The 5,356-nt window shown below is 40.5% G+C and overlaps 1 protein-coding gene across 1 annotated transcript in view; it reads right to left on the bottom strand.

The window, feature by feature from the left end:
* The window catches only part of LOC105266257 (Down syndrome cell adhesion molecule-like protein Dscam2), a 43,415-nt gene extending 38,567 nt beyond the window's left edge, over positions 1–4,848 (bottom strand). The window contains exon 1 of the mRNA XM_011304247.1: positions 4,624–4,848. The gene's annotated coding sequence lies outside the window, so the exon portion shown is untranslated. The remainder of the gene's footprint in view (positions 1–4,623) is intronic.
* Between the last annotated feature and the right edge of the window lie 508 nt (positions 4,849–5,356).

Genomic DNA, 5,356 nt, shown 5'->3' with positions numbered 1-5,356 from the left:
AAAAATATCATCGGTGGCTTCTGCCGATTCGAGGAGATCGGTATTTGGTATTATTTTTTATTTAGCAACAAAGCCGTTGTTCATTTGAATTTCTAATTAAATAAACTTTTTTCGTCTCAACTTTTTACAAGGAGAGATTCAAATTCTGATATTATTTTCCCATAAAATCGTCATTTATGGAGAATATTACAATTAAATAATGGGAATTGGAAAGTTTAACATCCCGTCGATTGAAAAACCCCCAACATGATTCCGGTTTTCCTATTTGCCTCCCCATAGGAGACCGCCTATTCCTCGATGAGGCAGAGCAAGTGAATAACTCAATAAAGTTCAGATCACTACAGCGATAATCGATCATAAAAAAATTGAAAGAAAAAAAGAAAAGAAACAAAAAAGATTTCCCCATGGAATTTAATTTTAAGCTCCAGCGGAAGTGGCCGAGAGAGAGGTTTTCCGTTGGCACACGTCCGCCCCCGGAAATTACGCGCAAAGTACCTGAGTAAAGTCGATTTTACACCAGTCGATATACATAAACCTGAGAGAGACTGAACTAAAGTAGTAAATGCACCCAGCATTTTGACATTACTCCACCCCCCGATTTTTACAACCAAGAATGAAGAAAAGATTTCCTTCTACAATCTAAAGTGGTATACGAAATTCAACTCTGATTCGCGCAACATTTCTCCATGGAGCTGATTGTTAAAAAAAAAAGGGGGCATTCAATTCAGGAAATTCTGCGAGTGAATAGAGTTGAAAAAAAAAAGAAGAAAAAAGCAAGTGCACAGAGTGTGTGTTGGGTACACTCGGGTCTGTTCAATTTTCTCCAATTAAATTGTATTGGTATCCGCGCAAATGCCAATACCGTCCGGAGCAACCCTCATTGTACCGAGGATAATGAGAGAGGGCCGTGACGTAGGAAAACGAACGGTTTAGCCGAGTACATTGCACGCAGAATAGTAAATGTGTACAGATACCCACGAGTGTCCAATATATACACAAATAAAACTCTGCACTTCGCGTCCTGAATTTTCACTACCCCAACATCCATAACACCTCCGTTCACCGTTCAGCTCACGTACCCGTTTGTTTTCACACTCCTGAAAAGACTCCCACACCCCCCCAACCCCCACAATTATCCACTCTAACTTTCAATTACGGTAGACTACCCCCGAGCCTTTATCCCCCACCCAGCAATATTTAAATCCAGTCGATTTAATCTCACGGGTACCATTTTCCCAGCGATAAATCCACCACGTGATTGTTAAAAAAAAATTTTCAAAAGCCGAAAACACCCCTCCACACCACCGAATTACACGCGTGAAAACCGCGTTATTCCCTTGTATTATGTTTACACATGCGCTATTGCACTTCTCGTTTGTTTTGTCACACATTTTTTATACAGCTGAAGAATTGCATCCGACATGCGCACATGAAGCTGAATGCTCCGGGCGTGTCGGTGGCACTCGTGCTAAAACTCGCGCGCCGTTTACCAAGTACTCGTACCGCGTACCTCACACCGTATGAAGTGAAAAGGAAAGAGAGAGAGAAATAGAGAGGAAAAAAAAAAAGAGCCCTCTGACCCTCAAGCAATCCCCCAGCGGCCAGAGGTTTGAAAATTCAATGCACTCATAATGGGCTATATGCATAACGGGGCGAAAACACTGAGGGCTATCGTCTCAACCACTTTAACCCATACAAACGCTGACTTTGGACACAAGTTTTAGCCTCGATTTCGTTGATAAGTACCTTCCCCCCCTCCCCCTCCATCGTCCCACCCATCCACCCACTCCATCCGTTTATTGTATGCATCTCTCAGCTTACTTTCTCATTTGCGTTTCTATCGTGTGGACTACGTTTCCTATGATAAAACCACGCCACTCCAACGAGGCAACACCCCCAAAGGCGCTTTCTCTTCTCTTTCAAAGTTACAGACGAGGCCAACCCCTTTACAACCCCCTCCGTTTCGACACTACACCGTCTGCTTTTATATCACCCCCCAGCGGCCCACTAACCGTCAACGTACTCAGCGCAAGAATAGAATTGTCCTCTGCATTATTTACTCAATATCGCACTCTACCATCCACTCTGTCTATCTTTTTTTTTTTTTCAGTGAATCTCCCGTGAAGATCTCTATGAATTTTATTCAACGCCCTTTTCATCGCGCAAATAGACCCCTCAATTTCAGGAATCTCCCCGATTCATTTAGGTTTTACATTATTTTTTTTTTTTTTTTTTTTTTTTCATTATTAATTCTTATTTTGGGATTTTTTTTTGGTTGATTTTTTTTGGGGGTTTTATTGGTTTTTTGGCTTTTTTTTTTAGGGGCTGTCTTTTTATATTTTTTTTTATTAATTGTTTGATTTGTTAATTGTTTTGGGTGATGGAAGGGTAAATCGATATTGTCGTTGAGTGGAACGGAAACAATTATGTTGAGCATAAGTGAGGTGCAGCGAAGGACTTGAGTGGAGAATGGAATTTCCAAGTTGATGGTAATATAAGAAGAATGGAAACGGTGAGGACGGGACTTCATCAGCTTTCAAGTGCAGAAAAAAAGCTGAGAAAGAGATGTAAAGCAGTTGGAGACTGTTTGAAATCTCCTCTGAAGACGTACTAATTTCATTCTGCTCTTTTTCCCCGCGGAAATAGACGTTCCAGTCAACTCCACAAATCCCAGATATTTCCCCCGATTTTTACATATTTATCTGCAATAATTCCTCAAACGAATAGTCATGAAATAATCTGGATCCAGTGCAGCTATAAAATCGCCAATTTTTGGTGATCATAAATTTTTTTCGAATTCAATATCCGAATGTCGGGGTAGATTACCGAAAAATTGAGGGAGAAAATCTGCGAACATCAGTATGATGCGATAATAAAGAGAAACTGAATCAATTATTCGGAGGGATGGTAATGTAGTGTAATGAAAAAAAAAGTACTTGACGAAAATCCGAGATTAGCAGTTTGAATGGGATAAAAAGAATTGAAAGACTGAAGACATTCGTCAGCATTTAAATGCGTGAAGAAGAAGTGAAAAAAGTATGTAATACAGCTACTCGGAGTTAAGGCAAGGGGGAAAAAGCATGAAAAGGAGGAAAACTGTTTGAGTTTGTGCAAGCGGTCTCGTAAATTTTTCATTCCCAGTCGTCTAAACACCTGAAGCGGCACCAGAAGCCGCAGATTCTGAATGAGCCCATTAAAATTTCATAACGTAAAACGCGCACGCGACCACCACAGAATATCTGACTTTGGATCCACCGAGTGTTGATACTTATGATGCAGATGTATTTTTGGTTTTTCATTTTTTGGTGTGACGATTCGAGTGAAAGAGAGCGGCAGAATTCTAAACGGATCGTTGAGCCGAATTAAACTCATCCACATTTTTACAGTGACAATGTTCTCCATATAAAAAAAAATAATAATTCTGAATGCCTCATCATTTTTAATTTCCGATAGGTTACAGTGACAATAATTCCTAATAAAATTCCAATAAAAAAGAAAATCCAATAGCTTTAGATAAAAAAAAGTGATATGATTCGCATTGTGATTTACTTTCATCACCGATTTATTGGGATCGAAGCGGTTTAAAATAGATCTTGGGGGAAAATAAGGTGAGGGAAACGCCAAGAACTTTCGAATGTTGATAAATTTATCTGGGGAGAGCTCCAGCCCGAGTAATCGAATTGAATTTAGTTGATCGGGCTCGCAATCAGCGGCAAATATCACGGGCCGTTGAGCAGATCAGAGAACTTAAAGGTTTCCATCCTCTCCTGAGAGGTAAATCCAGGCTGCATTGATTTTTCAAAGGTGCTAATAGAAAATAGATCACTCCAACAAAACTGACATATATATTACTGATTATTTGAGTTATCACTTGTTAAATATAACAGATCATTGTACCGATTTATTTAAATATTGGATTCCAGTCAAATTCATTTAATTCAGAGTTGAATTCACCAGGAATTTTCTCATTGAGCTACACCGGAGTTCCTGAATTGAAAAAAATGCCGATAGCACAGGCAAAACGCTTAGCAGCGTCGACTGGAGGTATTTGATAGCACGATAAAAATTCAGTGGAATCCTTTAGAGCGCGTTCAGTGGTGGGAATAGAAAAGAGTATAAAAAAAGAAAGAGATTATGAATGAGAGATGAAAAAAAAAAATGTTTCATACTTAACGGAAGAAATAGAGGACCCTTTTAACAAATAGATTGCTGAGAATTCGTACTGAGGGTTCTTGCACCTTGGACGGTGAAGAATTCGATTCACGCCGGAAATGTCTGCAGCGGAAGACTATTTCAGCCTTTAATGAGATCGGTGGCATCCGTACTGCCGTCTTGGATGCAATAAGAACTGAAAATATTACGGCAATCTTCTCACGTATAACTCAAAGCTATTTGCATCCAAGGATAAACTCGTGAATCGACAATAATCACGGAATTGTATAAACAGTGAGATAATAAAATATCTTCATCGTGAGAATTTATCTCAATCATTCGCACACATTTCAATTATTCTCTCAAAATCGTGCGATTAAATCGTGCCATATATTCTACGGATAGAAGCACCCTCATGACCCCTCATGACCCTCACATAATAAATAATTAATAAATTAATTAATGACTCACATTGCTGCTGTGTATTAATCCGTTCATACTTGTTAGTGACTCGTACCCAGAATTTTCACAATGTATCTCAGTGGGTCCAGGGGTTCGTCCAAACTCGAAAGTACAACGATTTCACTGAAGAAGTGATAACTCTGTTGCATGAATTTCACCGTAAAAATAATTTATTTAAAAACGTTGTTGTGAGGGGGATGATCATTGAATTTTGTTATTGGCACCTTACCCCACGGAAATTGCGCGGAGAACTGTCACCTCGCGAACCCGCGGTCCAGCATCCCTCTCAGCATCCAACCACCGAGTGGATCCGGGCACGCGCGAAACACCCCTTCTCACCCACTCACCCACTCACCCCCTCACCACTCCATCATCCCCTCTCACTTCTACTACCCCAAAACCTTTTGGCTCTTACCACCTCTTCAGTCTGGTATACCTTCGTTTTATCCCTTTCCTTCATCCCCTGCACCCCCTACTTCATCTTCTTCTACCCCATCTCTCTCCCGTCCAACCTCACTGAAAAATTTCATCCACCGTTAGGTCGTCTCACTTCTCTCGCACCCGCTTGCTTATTTCTGCCGCGCGTGCCTCACACCCCGTCATGACGCGCCACCCCTTCGACTGAAAAAATAAAAAAGGGTGTCAAGGGGTGAAATGCCCGACAAGCCCAACTTTCCAATAATTGTTCGATCATTTCACGGATTCGTTTCTCCTTTCATCTTATCGGCATTTTCAATTGCAC

Source organism: Fopius arisanus, unplaced genomic scaffold (genome assembly GCF_000806365.1).
Source record: "Fopius arisanus strain USDA-PBARC FA_bdor unplaced genomic scaffold, ASM80636v1 scaffold00037, whole genome shotgun sequence".
In the NCBI taxonomy this organism is placed as follows: Eukaryota; Metazoa; Arthropoda; class Insecta; order Hymenoptera; family Braconidae; genus Fopius; species Fopius arisanus.
Note: the sequence above shows the minus strand (reverse complement) of the source record. Positions and strands in the feature narration are given on the sequence as shown.